This window comes from Lycorma delicatula, chromosome 5 (assembly GCF_047948215.1).
Source record: "Lycorma delicatula isolate Av1 chromosome 5, ASM4794821v1, whole genome shotgun sequence".
NCBI lineage: Eukaryota > Metazoa > Arthropoda > Insecta > Hemiptera > Fulgoridae > Lycorma > Lycorma delicatula.
Genome location: NC_134459.1, coordinates 6,244,150 through 6,262,016, shown reverse-complemented (window position 1 = coordinate 6,262,016; position 17,867 = coordinate 6,244,150).

Sequence of the window (17,867 nt, the reverse complement as noted above, 5' to 3'; positions counted from 1 at the left end):
TAGCAAATCCTCGGTCAAGTTCATAAAAAATGTTGTATATAAGTTACACAAGGGAGAAATGAAATATATATTAGTATATTTCGACCATCTTGTGACGTTTTACAAATATATGTATGTGTATGTGAATTAAATTTTTTTGTTGGGCGCCCTGAGAAGCTGTTGCTTGCCAGCAGGTGACTAGCGAAAGATAGAAAGCAATTTTACGCGATCACAATACTTCCCCTTTTCTTTGTACAAGGAAGTAAAAAGTAGACCGTTTTATAGTAGTTGCATTTCGACAATCTTAATTCTCTATGCCTAATAATTAAAAAAATCGTACGTGAGGAACTTTTATAACTTTTGCATACGATCGATATATAAGTACCACTTTCCATTAGATTATATTATATAAATATTTATTTCAGGTGTTTCTAAAACGATATTTGTTACCTTGGACAAATAATTTTATATTATAATGTAATGGAAAGAAATTAAACTGTTAATCCTTATGTTTTTAATAAGTGTTAATGGTAAATTCATCCTTTATTTAGAGTAAAAATAATAAGTAAATAAAATACAGACAGAAACACAAACAAAATTACCGTTTATTTTTCATAATTTATATATTTTTAATACGTTTAAAAGATACCGCCAATAAAATAAAAAATCCCTTTCGGCATGCCGGAAGACGGAGGTAGATTTCACCGGTGCTAAATAGTAGGAGATAAAAAAGATTTCCACCTCAAAGTTAAGAAAAACTTCAAATTTACTCAATACGACAATGATTGCATGTTTAGCATACGACAAGCCCCATCTTCTTATAATTCCAGTAATACTCTGGTCATCCCTTCCGGAAAGGGTTACTCATATAAAAAATTGTTTCAGACAAAATTTTTAAGTAATGTTTGGAGGACTAACGATCACTTTAAAACGATTCAATACTGTGCCTATTAAGGGTGGTATGTTTTTTGTTGTTTTAGAAACCCCATTTTTTACACCTCCCTGGACCAATGGTTGGTGATATCAAAAAGTTTACTTAGATAAGTTTTAGGTCCTTATCCAAAGAATAGTAGAAATATTAAACGGATTCGATGTTTTACTTAATAGGAAACTTATAGCGATATTTTGTTTTTTCGAAAAAGCCTCCCCATTCCCACCCCCATCGTCCGATTTTGACCATTAACAAACTGTACCGAGATTTTGGAATGTTATATTTTATATATCAATTTGAAAGTGATTGTCGCAAAGTAACGGCAGTTATTGTGTTCACAAGAAAGTATATATATAAACTTTTGAACTGACGGTGGTTTTGGGGTCTGGGGAATGTGAAACGCGAAGATATATCGAAATTTTCCGGAATTCTAATCATGATACCCCTTACAACAGGTAACTTTGTTATGAAATCTACCTAACATTGATTCATCAAGAAAATCACTAATATTATTAGCTCTCTTTGAAATGATGAATATTGACTTAACCTGAAACATTGGAAAAGCGATTAATTCAGTTTCTATGTTATAAAAATAGGAGATGAGATATGGAAGTTGAAATCTTTTGCTTTTTTGCCAAGTTTAGATTTATCGTCAAAATTAATTTTGTAATTATTTTTTAAAATCTTTTTCTGACAATAAGTAAAATTTCTAACCGATCTTTATCCATCATCCTTTTGAAAGAATATAAATAATTATTATCTCATTGAAACTTCTCTTTAATAAATAATGCTACTACAAATTTAAAGTTGTGATGTGAAAAAATAATACAAAAAAAATCAATAATAAAAATAATTGTAAAATTAAAAAAAAATCTTTTTCAAAGAATTAAATACTATGAAACAAAACAATAAATAAAATTAAAAAAGAAAGAAGGTATTTAAATAAAGAAGAAAGCATAGTTACGCGGTATTTAAATATTAAATCAACTTTGAGAGAGATTTAATTTTTAAATGGATGACGTTGTAGAAATAGCAGGTATTTAAAAATTAAAAGTCCTCACCAGTCTTACATCGATAAGAAAACATTTAAACGCGGTTATTTAAAATTTAAAGAGCTACGATTAAACCAAATAATCAACTTTCAGATACCTTTAATTTTTAAATGTATTTTTATTTCCTTGTACGAAGTAAGGGAAATACTGTTCGAAAAAAATTTCGGTTTTCAGATTTTAACGGAAATATCCATTTTAACTATCCCTGAATCCATTTTTACTAGTTTCAGCGTGACGTCTGTACGTACGTATCTCGCATAACTAAAAAACGATTAGCCGTAGCACGTTTAAATTTTGGATTTAGAACTGTTGTAAAATCTTGTGCACCTCCCCTTTTAATTGCAATCGACTGAACCAAAAGTGTCAAAAATCCACAAAATCAGAATTTTTGAGTTTTTCTTAAGCGCAGTAATAAGCTCTCCTTGAGAGCTTTTCAACGATATCATAAGCGGTACTTATTTTCATTGGTTTCAGAGTTATAGCCAAATAAAAGTTTAATTAATGAAATAATTGGATCTTACAAAGGAAAGGGACATGCTAATGATCTCATATTAAAATCACAGATGGGTAAGTTAATGTATACATACTTGCGTGAACACGTTAATATATTTATGGATACAACTATGGATTTCAAAGATTACTGTGTAAATTACCATATTTAAATAATGTCCACAATAATGTAGGCAGGCAACCATGCACACCTAAACACCTGATGTGAAGACAGGATTTTGGTGTGATGTTACAAAAAAAATTGTACTGCGTAAGCTAGTGGAAGCGATGGTTATTTGGGATTTTATTTTTTAATTTCGGGGGGGGGTTAATTTTTATAGTTTTGTTTTGAATGTTAAGAAAAAAAGGACATACATTTCACGGGACCCTAGGGTTCCATGGAACACAGTTTAAGAAACACTGATAAGTCTAAGCAGATCCCCTACACAGAAGAGAATTAAAACAAACAAAATTTATTTAATACTAATTTCAACTTGTCATGTTGATATCATAAACATTTAAAACGACTTATTTCTCACTTTCAATATTTCTCTTATGTTAAATATTGTTATAAACTTAATAAACAGAAACAGACTGACTTCAAATCAGCATGCTGGCTATAAGAAAATAAAACCACTCTTAATATTACAAAAAGGAAAAATTACATTTTGATGAAAATAATAAAATGATGTTGAGAAACAATAAATACAAACTGCTAACAAGCATAAGCTGGCTCTTTGAGATACTGATAAGATAGTAAACTACCCTGAACTACTCATCAAAACAGATTGTTTTCTCATCTTCCATCCAAGGTTATTAGTTTTTATTATCAATTCTGCAAATGCATTTCTAATCCTACTAGCTTTTTTACTTTCAGGATAACAGGACTTGATTAGTGCATCATTAATGATTATCATCATTGCTGTGTGTAGAATGTAGTTTTTGAGAAATCTGGGGTGAAATCCAATAAATAGGTGTAAATATAATATGTATATAAATACATTCTTGCAGAAAATGAAAATATGTTTTCATATCAGTAAACATATGTTTTCATTATAAAGGAAAATTGACTAACAAACAGAAGTTGATAATTAATTTAAAATAATTTATCTAAAATAATAATTTTCATCAGTTTCAGTTTGATGATACAAATTAAAACTATCAATTTTAACATTTTTATTGTTTTTAATTCTCTGATTACAGAAAAACATGCGTACTGTACTTGAAAATTATGGTATCTTATTGATTGTGCTATGGTTAGAAAAAAATAAAACTTTGTTATCTAAATAAAATTTACATGGAATTTATCTACATTATTAGTGCACATAAATCATTAATTTAAAATATACAAAAATGTTTCATATTAGCTGTGCAAAATAAAGGCAAATTTTGAAAACTCTTGCTTACCATGGCTGGATAAAGAATGTTCAGTCTTATCTATAGTATTGAATCAGTTCTCACAGTTTAAATATATAATTCTGAAATTCTCATTGCTTTTTAATTAGCTCAAATTTATTTTTATACTTATATTTTTATAAAAAGGTTCATATGCTTTCTATCATTTACAGAACGATCAACTCAACACGGCCACCATTGGGGTTTCAGTAAGTATAAATTTTTTATGAGAAACTTTAAAAGGGGAATCTACCCTAGATTTTTCCTTAAATTAAAAATACAGTATTATCATTTTTTTAAATTAATTTCCAATATGGCTGCCAATCTCATTTTATCAATTTTACCCCATATTTTATTGTATGTCTGCCTAGAAAATATTACTTCAAGACATTTTAATTCTTGGATATTTTCTCTGAACACAGCTGTTATGGAGCTATGGGCTGACAATTGTAAAATTAAATATGGTGGCCATCTACCTATATTATTTTAATTGAAAACCAAATGCATTGGTACCTGGTTATTAAACATTATTCTCAAAGTTCATAAATTAAGTAAAGTTGAAAATAAAGTAAAATAAGATTAAAAGAATTTTACCTTGAACCAGTGTGGTTTTAGTTTTATCTATTATGAAGGAAGAATTACAACAGAATTGTAGCGTCAGTTATAGAAAATTTTCAAAATTGCCACCATTGGTAAAAATGCAGGCAGTTGCCCTCCTGAAAATGTCATTAACAGCTTTAAAAAAGTGTTGTAATAAATAAGCTGTTATTTCTTCCACTGAAGTATACAGAGATGTGTACAATTGGTCTTTCACATATCCCCAAAGAATGTAATCTAATGAAGAAAGGTCTGGACTTGTCGCTGGCCAAGCAAATATTTTGGAAATAAACTTTTAAAACCTCTTAACCTCACCATAGTTGTGTGCTGGAGCTCCATCTTGTTGGAAATACATTTGCATTCAACAATCTAAAGACAAGTCATTAATAGGTGGCAGTAGAACATTTTCCAACAATTGATGCTCTCGAGCTCCTTCGTAGAAAACCAAGGCCAAAATTTGATTATTGATGATGGCGCACTAGCAGTTTATGGAAAGTCTCACTTTATTGTTTCCTTCTCTGACAATTAATGCATTTTCTTTTGACATATAATGATGTACAATACTTTATACCAATAAAGTATTTATTAATTTCTTGACAATTCAAACAACCAATGAATAAGGGCAACACATTAACCATCAATGATTGTACTGTTAAATTCGAGAAATCTTTTTAACAGTGCAAAAAACATCTGATAATTATTTACCAATAAAATTGTATTTTTAAGTTTATAATTGTCAGCCCATAGCTCTGTAACGGCTGCATTTAGAGAAAAATACCAAAGAATAAAAATGTTTTAAAATAATATTTCCATCCAAAAATGCAATAAAAAACATGGGGTTTATATTAGAAATAATGAAGTTTACCACCATACTGGAAAAAGGACAACGATTTCAAAAATGGTAATATTGTATTTTTAATGAAGAGAAAAATCTGGGGGAGGTTTCCCATTTAAAGTTTCTCATAAAACTTACAGTTTCTGAGATCCCTACTTTGGCCATCTTGAGTTGATCACTCTGTGTAACAACTATACAGAGATAAAGCAATGTATATAATTTTTTTTTTTATAAAGGATGGGGTATATTAACCTTTTGCTGTATATGAGCTGTCCCAGTGTTCTGATGCTGTAAATCACCTGAGTACAAGAAGCACCAGTCCTAATGAAAAGAATCAAGGTGTCATTTGTAAAACTAAATATCACCTGCATTGCAGTGGTTTGGGATACTGACAGCAAACAGCATATTCCATTCATCGAAACGTTGGGAAATCACTTCATCCTTTACTTTCTCAAGTTAGTTTGATTTGGATTTTAGTTACTCCTAACAATAATTAACTGTTACATATTTTATTATACTTAAATTACTCATAAATGTAACTGTTTATACACATTTATTATGATTAATAAATAAATAAATAATTATCTGTTTCAGATTCAATTTATATTTAAAGCTGCTGTTAGTTATGAGTATACCTTGGGTATCACAACCATTAAAATTAATTTTACCCAGCTTAGATCTGCTATGGCAAGCCATATTTTTCTTTAATTTACTCCAAGGTGTACTGATATTTATTATATTTATATGTAAAAAACGAATACTTCATTCTATCAATAATAAGTTATGGCCATCAAAAATTATCTTTTCATATAATGAAAGCTCTTCAAAAAACAGTAAAACCACTGAAACATCAAGTTCAGGAGTCATGCAAAGTCAATATGCAAATAAAACTAATGAAAAAGAACAAGAGAATGAACTGATTGAATTAAATATTAAACTGAAGAGTAAATTACATAAACCACAACAGTTTAATGCAGATTATATCTAAAATCACTTTAACATAAGGTATATGAGATAAGGATAATTACCATGTAACAGAGACTGTAAAAATATATATATTTTAAATTGAATTTCAAATTATTAAATAAAAATTTTTGAATTTAAATTTTCTGTTTTTTTCTCTCAAAAAACTTTTCAGCTAATTATTATCAGTTCCTTTGCCAGAAGATAGCATTGTTGCAAACTGCAGCAATCTTAGAAGATTATAAAAATGTAATAAAAAAATACATTGTACTTAGTGTAAGTTGTTTGTTCAATATACTACTTCTGTTAAATATTGTAAATTTGTCAATTTCAAATAACACATTTATAGTAGATTAGATACCTCTAATTTTTATTTATTATTATTTATAAGAGCGAGTACATCACTCTAATAAAGACTGTTTATTTCCAAAATATTTTTTTCTTGTGGGTTTTGAGCATCGACTTTAGTCATTAGCCGTTTTCCCAAACAAAAAAAAAATTAAAAACTTACAACTCTGATATTAAGAACTATCAACTATTAAAATATTCTTAATACTAAAATAGAACATCTATCATAATTTTTATTAGCATATTTTAAAAAATCTTTGTAATCATTAGATAAAGATTCCTCAACTTTAACAGTATAATGAAAATATAAATTTTATGACTAAGTATTACATATATTTTGTTCTTTCATAATTCTTAATAATAAGGTAGATCTATATTGTTTTTGAAGCTTATGGAAGTTTTTCTTATTAATATTTGTGAAATTCTGCTTCAAAAATTACATTTTTTATAAGTATTTTTGGTGCATGACTATCAACAATATTATTATTATGTTGTTGCAATTCCTAAAAAAAAAATGTCTATATCTGTGATTAATATCAAATCCCAGTCAGGCATGACATTTTTCATCTGCTACCAAATTCAGTTTCCATGTTTCATGCGCAAACTTCAATATTATGTGGAAATATAAAAACTAAATATTATTTACAATCAAATTCTCATTTAGTAAATGTTGAATGTTACAAAATTAATATTTTTATATCTGGTAAGAATTAATGAGGTATAAGTTAAAATTCAAAATCTTAGGTAACATTATCTCTAAGGTAAACAATATTTATCATGATAAAAAATTTCACCATAACCAATATTAACACTAATGTCAGTGAGATTAGAAAAAACAAACTGAGAATTACCACAAGAGTTTTAACAAATTATTTGATTTAAAAAATTACAATTTGTAGAAAAATCTATAAGGTAAGTAGAAACATATTTTGATAATATTTAGCAAAACTTGGCATTTAAAGTCACCTAATAATAATAGTAATAATTTAATAGTGGCTGTCCTATAGGCGTATGCTAAGAGAATTACAGGTACAATTTATTTTTACTTTATAAATTATACAAAAAATCATAAACATCTTTACTTTGTTGCATTCATTTTTTACTGTTAATTACAGCAAGTGGATATACTACACCTGGAAGAGATACACCTTGTACACTTGTGCGTAAGTAAATAAACCCGTTAGTGTGATAATAAGCACAGAACAATGTAGATAATAACAAGAACACTTGTAACACTAACAATTAATAAAAGAGTAAAGAAAAATAATAATGATAGAATTAGTGATAATAATTGCAATCTGTCATCCAGTACTCCCCAAGTCTAGTACATAGAAATATTTCAACCTTAAGAGTCCTTGGTGTTATCAAGCAGATGATAGTTGGTTGACATGATTTTCTAAACGCCGTTGGTATTTAATACTGTACTACTTCTCAACCTCATGTATTCGTGAATCTCATTGCCCTGCACTGTGCCGCCTTCGAAATTGTCATAGTTACCTTGTTTTGGAAGCTTTGAATGAAATCGTTACTTTTGTTGTTGTTCCCACATAATATAGATCAGGTCATAGGGAAACTTCGTATACCAAAATTTTATTAGACGATGTTAGGGTAAGTTTCTCCTCATTAGCCGATTCTATATTTCTTGTTGAGTTGTTTTCTTTTCTCCTTCACATGATATTTCCAGGTCAAACACCAATCTAGGTGTAGTCCATGATACCATACTCACTCTGATTGTGTGCTCAAATCACCATCCAGATTCACACTAGGACAGTCAACTCTTCTCGACTGTGATGTGCTTTGATTTATTCTGATTAACTTTCTTTTATTAATTAACATCTGTTTAGTCATGCACAGATTAGATCTCATGTCGATTGCAGACACTCGAGGCTAGTCCAAGGTCTTCATCAATGGCAAAGATAGCTGTGTCATCGGTGAATGAGGCAACAAGCAATTTTCCAGGATTGGAAGGTCTGCAGCGAATATTGAATACAGCACAGGACCCACTACTGAGCCTGAACACCCAACCTGATGTTGGAGAATCTTCATAACTTATCAGAATATCTGATCTGGGAGAAATGTCTCAAGATAATTTTGTAAAACAAGGTAGATTGAGGAAATTTTAATTTATAGAGAGAGCAGGCAAGCAGGCAACCAGACCTTGTCAAAAGTCTGTTGGATATTTAAGAGACTGCCGAGCAGAATTTTCTTTCTTCTAGATATTTCTTCATAGACTTCATATATATATATACACAGTAATAAAATTAATAAGAGGCAAATCATATTTGTTACAATATCCAGTAATTATAGATACTTACATGGCCCGGATAAAATTCCATCTCTTCTTCTACCTTCACAGTGTGTAAATCATTTATTTTAAGTTCATTTTTTTTATTTTAAGATTAATCTGAAACTTCATCATTTAATGAGATCTCAGAGAATAAAATGATAATGAGATGTCAGAGAATAAAAATTTAGGGGTAAGTAAACCACCATTCAAATTATTTGTGGTAAAACTACTAACAAATACAGTTTCATTTTAATTGGTCAAACAAGGCATTTTCAATCTCAGTAATTTTCATCTTCACTATTACTTGGAATACTTTTATGTCTTTAACGAATACTTTCCTTTATGGAATATTTTATGACTGTTTATGTTTTATCACTATTCGACTAAAACCTTACTTTAAATAATAATTTAATTTGTTTTAAACTCAATCACGCACTGAATTCACAAAAAAAAAACATAACATAACCTTTCTTAACTACACGTGAAGTTATAACAGCTGTATTCACAAAGTAGCCAGTTGGAAACTGGTTCTATTTTTTTTTAAATTGTAATTTTTAAGAGGTAAAATCAGATATTAATTAACAGATAATATACTAAAAATGAATTTTTATCCTATAATAATTTGTCTGAGCAACAAATAATTTTCAACCTCTAAGGCATTATGAACTGCCAAAGTGATATTAAAAAAAATTAAAAAATTACTTCACGTATTCTGAATTAATAAAAAACTGAATTGAGAATTTCATTATTAGAAAATATTTTTGCAGTTTCAGTATTTAGTGTCCTTTTTACTTGTTCTGTATTTTATATACTTGTAAGTATTTATATATATTAGATACTAGTTAACTTGGCACTCGCTGTTACATCTCTCGGTTTTCTTATCGCTCGATACATTTTCGACTGACAACGCCCGTCGAAATCTTTTTGTTTTTTCAAGTGGACCAACATCCACCGCAGAATTATTAATTGGGGCCGACATAAGGTTCCCAGGAGTACCGGAAAAATACCGGTCCACTCCTGCAGAGGGCACGTGTACTGGAACTACGGTTACATATAACCGGGTTCACCCTGGTACCCCTTGCTCTAATTCGTTCAAGCATCCACCCATCGTCATGATAGTTTTCACCTTGCGTTTCGGTTAAGTTTTGTAAGGTGTGGCAACACCACCGAGCGTGAGTGTAAGATATTGTTCTGCATCTGTGTAAGGGTATATGTTGTAATTTCTGTAATGTTCATGGTGTGATGTACGCACATGATGTAAAAGGTTCAGCAGCTCAGGGTTGCGGGAAGAAAAGCTGCCAAGGCTAGGACCGGTGGGACACCAACCACCAAAGTCTTAAAGAGTAAGATTCCCTGTCAGGGTTTAATGAGCTCTTGGGAAAAAAGCAGAGAACTAAATTCGCTCCGGTAAAGCCAACAGCCAGGTAAGAAAATTAATAAAACCGAGAAAACCAATGAACCAGGGACAGACTTTGGTGTGAATGAAATATTTCATATGGAGCTGCATTGTATTGCAAGTTGTCACCGAATCGTACAGATTCATTAGCATGTATATTAACCAAATTAGATCAAATGGGTAAAAAGTTAGGAACTCTGGCCAATGAGGAGAGTCAAAATATTGTTTAGCAAAATGTAATAAGGCAGTTATAAGCAAGAAAACTAAAAATAATCACCAGAAAAATTAAAAAAATAAATCACCAGAAAACTTGTCACTGTGAATAGGTTTTAATAGTTTACTGTCTATGAGCAGACAACCCATAAGACACCAACAATTAAATTTTCAATTAATAGCAACTGGAATAATTTCAAGTATTAGAGATCCATTTTAATCCATTGACAGAAAAACCTATATTGATTAACTGAAAATTAAAAAAAAAAGAATGCCATTGACTGAAAGAAGAGGCGGTTTTAAGGCACGGTAAGACAAGATGGAAAAGTTTGGGTTAGAAATTGTTTTCAATCCTGACGATAAAACTTCTGGGTATTTTAATGGCATTCTTAATCAAAATGTGATGGAAAAATTAAAATTATCATGGATAGTAGAGCTACTATAGTACAAGTGAAATTTCAAAATAATCTTCATTAAATGTAATCATTTAGTTACGTGAAATAATCTTATAATATTGATGAGAGGGCGCCAATATCATAAACGATGACAAACTGCATATAAAATGACTACTAATTATGTCAGGAACCTGAGTTATAAAGGAAAATTGATGCCGGTACACAAACAGAATTATGTAAACAAGATTTATTCAAGTCAAAAAATAATATCAAGAAATATGTTTTTCTGTATTATATAATTGTATAACAATCAATCATTAATAGCTAGCATTAAATTTGCTGACAGTATTACTATAGCATACATAACAGTAGGATCTTAATTATATAATTAGAAGATATTCCACAAATTTTCACTACACCTTCCCTTTGCCTTTGGGAATCAGATCGTTGAATATTATTGGAACTGTTCATTTTATACATATAATACAAATTCTTACAGGTTTTTGTCATCTCTAGATGACTTTGTCTCTGTCTTTGTTTCTGTCTCTCTCTCCCCGTCTGTTTCTGTGAATCTCTCTCTCTCTCTCTCTCTCTCTCTGTCTGTCACTGTGTGTGTGTGTGTCTCTCTCTCTCTCTATCTGTAGTTTGTGTCTCTCACAATCTCTCTTAGTCTTTCTATTTCTCACTCTTTCTCCCTCTTCCTCCCTCCCTGTCAGTCTTTCTCTCTCCCTCTGTAACTCTGTCTGTTTTTCTCTTTTCACAGTCATTCTATATCTCTTATTCTTTCTCTCTCTTCGTCTGTCTTTTTCTCTCTGTCTCACTCTATCTCTTTCTACCTCTCCCATTATTTCTCTCTCTCCCTTTGTCACTCTCTCACTCTCTCTCACTCTCTCTCACTCACTCTCTCTCTCTCTTTTATTTCTCTCTCCCCTTTGTCTCTCTTTCTGGCTGCCTTTCTTTCTGTCTCTTACTCTGTCTCACTCTGTCTTTCTCTCCTCTCCTTTGTCTCTCAGACTGTCTGTCTGTCTGTCTCTCTCACTCTCTCTCTCTCTCTCTTCTGTCTCTATGTCTGATGCCACTTTCAAAGGCTCACAACTTCCACTCAAGATCACAATTTCCACTTTTAAACCGATCAAACTGCTTTGTTATTGTTAAAGTCGATTCCTTCAAGGCAAATAAAACCGGTTTAAGGCAGTTTCAGACGTAACTGGCAATCGCATAACAATTTAGAGAAAAAAATAGCTTGTCCCTATTAATTTGTACATTATAGTATATTTAAGTTTTACGTTAAAATAGAATAATTTCAAATCTATAAGCATCTGTATGAAAACTAGTCTAATTATAAGAACATAGCTTTTGTTATTTAGAAGAATTATGTCATCCGAGTCCATGCGGTGCTTACAGTGGTGCCAGAGTGCAATGTAGTGAATGGAGTGCCAACCTGTACTTGTCTACCGGGATATTTCGGTTCTCCATTACAGGGGTGCCGGCACGAATGCGAATCGGATTACGATTGTGGCTCATTTCAGTCTTGCCAAAATCATCGTTGTGCCTCTGTTTGTTCTACAGTAGCTTGTGAGACTACTCTAATTGACTAATTGTGAAGCTCGAAAATCACCGTGCTATCTGCACATTCTCTCCTGCAAGTTGATAAATATTATTGAAATTATTTCAGAAAGGATTCTAAATATGTCACTGTTTTATATTAATATCATAGTGTCGGAGATCTTACTTTCTTTGGCTTTATATACAACACTACTGTACTACTATATTAAATGGTTAGAAAATAGCCGAGTTATGGGAGAAAATCGACGTTGTAATTTAGACACAAAATTACATCATCTTTCTCCCATAACTCGGCTATTTGTTAACCGATTTAAAAAAATAAAATGTCATTTTATGACATTTTGTTCAAAATAAATGGCCTAATATTTTAGCAAAGTTAAACTAACATTTATGGATATAACGGATTGAAAAATAAAAATGGCCGCCATTTTGTAATTTACGAAGGTATTTAAGTCCTGATTTATTGCTAATTGTAAAACTTTATTACCAAGACGCTTACCAAATATTAATATGATTCCTCTATCCGAACTTGAGATATAAATTTTTATATAAAAATAACAAAATTGCGGACAGTGGGAGAATGAAGGAGAAATCCATTTTTCCTAAGGATATTTTTTGTTTAGATTAACAATTTTTTGCTTGAATCCGAAAAAGTATAGCCAGCCCAGTATTTTAGAAACACTCTGTATACACATATGTAATCATGCCTATTAAATTGCATATACACATTTTTAAAAGAACATAAAATTTTATTTCATTAATAACTTCTGATATTTTTTTATTGTTACTAAAGAATTATTGTATATCGTACAAATTTTTTTACAATGAGAGGTTAATAATTATCAATAAATCAATATATTTAAATTTAAAAAATATATATATATACATATACGATGTAGGACTCGAACCGATTATGTAAATAAACTTTTAATAAGTTGCAAACCAGATTTTAGTCATTTTTGGAGCCATCTTCAACAACAGGTGATTTTTTTATCAATTTAGATGCACGCTTTGCATTTGAAACTAAACTGACATTCTGCAATCCCTTACACCTCCTTTGTACTGCTGAGAGCACAATGTGTTTTGAAATGTATCACATGCATGTTCAAAGATGACACTCTCACAGTGAATATTATGCAAGTAGACCAAATTACAAGGACCATGTATACATAAAGTTGGAAACTGTAATTTGCTCATGTTTATACACTATATACATGCATGTTCATACCCATCACACCAGCATATCTAAAATATTTTTAACTAGGTTTCATCGAGCTGTGGTTGGGGGGGTTGCAAAATATTCATTATATTTTTCTGGAGGTTGTGGAGCTAAAAAGGTAGAGAATCACTGGTTTAAATGATTTAAATTGGTTTAAATAGGCAATAATAACTCATTAGCTCATTAGGGACATCTAAAACGAAAGTAAAGAGCATTTTTTTAGTGACCATGTCAAAGCAAAATTTATTAGAAAATACTTTTATTAGAAGGTAAATTACAAGAAAAATTTTCTAAACCCACAAATTGGAGCAAAGACAAATACAAGTCATGAATTAGGTCGCTCAGTTCTGCTTATGAGATGAGGTGAGGTTCAGTATTTGATTGTTCTGGAATGTATAAAATCTATTGAAGTTGAGGATTCAGCAGTTGAGTAATTTCTTTTCAAGAAGTTAGAGCAATAGGAATCTGTAAATCAACACCGTGAAGAATCAGTCTCATAGCTAAACAAACATTAGGGTATGCAATACTGCTTTTATTATTTGAATTGAAACAAGTAACATTTGTTGTGCAAAAATAGCAGTCATCGTATGGTTAATAGGCTCGCACCAACTCATAGGTACACCAAAGGCAAATGTTCATTTTTCCTTTTAACCATTGGGTTAGTTTAATATAGCATTTCATGCATGCTATATGTTAAGCCCAGGATTTAACTTGTCTCCCAAGGGACAGTCAAAATAATGTTTATAAACAGTTTTCAGCAGATTCCATCTGATTTTTGTTGACTTATTGTGGTGAATTCTCCACAAACATGACAAAAAATATTTGGAGAATTTCTCCAAACCTGATAGTTTTTTTTAATACTTTTATTTACAGTCGCATCAACAATTATAGTTATTAGCGACTAAAGTAACACTATAGTGTAGTGTTACATAAAACAACAAAAATCACAAACAACAATAATAAACATAGACAAATAACAAAAAATACATAAATCAGATAAAAACCACTAAATTGTATTCTTCATTCTACTGTAGGAGAGGAACTGCAACAGATATTTTATACCATCTTTCTGGTTTAGTAGAAACTTCATATCTGATCCCAGGTCTAAGTTTTGTCAGATAGTTCCAAAGATCAAAAAGCAATCAAAAAGCAGATGCTGCACGAACCATTTGACCTAGCCTTACAGATCATCTGAGGAGAGCCAAGTAGATGAGTATGGGTAAGCCTGGTGTGTCCAGTCCTTAGCCAGGTTAAGATGATTTGGTCTCTTCTGTTGTTCTGGGAAAGAGGTTTCTTGAGCACATTCTCCCGGATGTTATGTAATGGCATGGAAGGACTCAGTGGCCAGAACCTATTCCACTGAGCCCGCAATTTTACACAGACTGATCTCATGAAGTCTTTCTCACATGTCGATTGTACTCAGATGCCATTTATTGCAGCTCTCTTGCCAGCCTCATCGGCCTGTTGGAGAATTTTTCAAGCCTGATATTTATTCATTGTAAAATTCAAATGTGCACAATACTGCTAAGTCTGGTATATGGTATACTGTTCTTTACATGGTGGTTAATGTTTTTCCTAATTAAGAAATTTGATTATTCTGATAGTTTAGTTTGGTATCATTAAACAAGCTCAAACAAATATACAACATTATTAGAAGGTATTTTGCTTTGTTTAACTATATTTTACATTAAAATAGTATTCTCTAAATGTGTTTAAATATACCAGGGTTTGAGTGTTCTCTTGATTACCATTTAGACTTAGGAGGTTTTGACTTATTTAGAATTGAATCTTAAAAATTTTTACTGGTTTTTTTTTCTGAATGTTTACTTTGTTGTTGAGAATATAATAAAGTAATATTGTAACTACAGTTTCATAGTCTAAAGGAATAAAGTCCTTATAAATTATTCATCAGTTTCATAAGTACTGTCAAATAATTTGAAATCTGTAGTTATAAGCACCGATTTAAAAGCTTACTATTTTACAAGACATAGCAGATTTTTCCCAATATTTATTATATTCTGTAAAATTGTCTTTCCTTTTTTTGTATTTAAAAGATTAATTGCCAGTTGCAATTTTCAGTTTATTATGTTCTTCCATTACAGGATGGATCATCAATTAAATGTGAGTAACCGATGTAAAAAAACTAGTTGAAATAGCAAAAAAAATGTCAGTGGAAAAGAATGCTGTTCAAAATGAAATAACAGGAAGAGAAAACATTGTTAGATATAAGTAACATGCCTATTTGAATTGCTGTGGATAGGGAAAATTTTCTAGATATTTCAGCTAGCATGACAGACCCAAGTAACAGTGTGGTAGATGAAATATTAACTGAATCAAAATGAAATGATAATCTTAACCCAGCTACTGCTTATTTAGCTTATGTCATTATTACTAATAATGACTGTAACAAAACTCTGATTTGCTTAAACAATCGTGTATTGACCAATGAATGCAATATGGAAATCTCTGAAGATTTAAATATTTCTACAGCTGTCTTTGATCATACTTATGCAAAAAATAATTCCACTTTCTCTGAAAATGATTTTAAAGATATGGATTAATGGATTGCTTTGAGATACCAATTACAAACCAGTTAGCAGAGAATATAGAAATTGAAAATTTAGTGTCAAATATCCAAGAAGTTCAAGATCAGCCACCTGTTGTAATATTAAAAAGTTGGACCTTGAAGATGGTTCAGAAACACTGGAATAATCACAGAATTCTGTACTAAGTAATTGTTCATATATCTATGGCCTTGAAAAAGAGTGTAAATGTAGTAGAAAGAAAAGACTTAATTATAAAAGTTTAAAAAAAAGATAATGTTTCAGGAAAATGGAAGTATAGTCAAGAAAAATTTCCAAGAAAACTCAAAGAATCTTGCAACTGTAAATTGAGTTTAGAAAATACAAAACTGAAGTGTGGAAGTTTTGGAGAACATGATAGAAAAATAATTTTTGAACAATTTTGAACAAATCTTGACTAGAGTGGAGAGAAAATGTCGCCACTTTAGTAGATGTATACCTGGCAAAAGATAAGAAAAATAAATGGAATGAAGTTTATCGAAGAAAATACAGCTATAATTTTCACTTACGAGCTGAACGACTAAGAAAAATAGTTTGTAGAACTTCGTTTTTAAACACTTTAGGATTGGGAAAATTCTCAGCCTCATCGTGGATTCAAAATAACAAAACTTTGCCCACAAACCAGGTTTCCAAATGCGACTCAGATGAGCAGGTTGATGAACCCTCTTGTTTGTTTGAAAAATCTAGAAGAAGTTGTCTTGTATCAGATACAAAATTTATAGAACAAAAGAATCATCTGGAAGAATTTTTAATAGACTTGCCCAAAATGGAATCCCATTATCGCCGTCATGATACTGAGAAACTATACTTTGAAATAATTTGGAACTCAAAGGTGCAATTGTTTAAATACAAAGAAGTGTGCCATTCACAAGTAAGAATACCTTTGAGATTCAAGATGTTTGGACAGATGTTGAAAAAGTTTAGATTTGTCATGTATCTGGGAAAAAGGATCAGTGTATACTGGTTATAAACAAAACTAAGTCTGGATTACAACTAAAGAGGATTATAAAAACTACATAAAAAATAAAAGGGATGCTAGGAAAGAGAAAGAACAAGATAATCTGAGTAGTGATGGGGTTAATGTGTTCACAATGGATTTAGAAAAAGCGCTTCTGGAACCAAACCTTAAAGTTTCAGCTTTCTATTACAAACTGAAACTCTGTGTGCATAATTTTACATTTTATATTTACAAAACAAAGGATTGCTACTTATGGCATGAAGCAGAAGGTGGTATCACCTCCCAAGAATTTTCTTTTGTTGTTTGCAAATTTATTTTTTAAAAGATTGGTATAAAATCAGGTGAAACAATCATCTTATTTAGTGATGGTTGCACCTATCAGAATAGAGATTTGACATTATCTAATGCTTTGTTTCATCTGAGTCAAAAGCTGAATATTGGAATTATTAAAAAATTTACTGGAAAAGGTCAGGATTAAATTATGTATTGTCTATTAGGCCAGGATGTAGTGCAGGAGATCCAAACGTAACTGATATATCTCAGATCTATGAGATACAGTGCTGATGGGATTTTTTATAAATTAAAATATGATGAAGAGTGAAAACCTCTTCCTAAGCATTTCAGCAAATTTGATGAAGAAAATTCAAAGTTTTCAAAAGCAT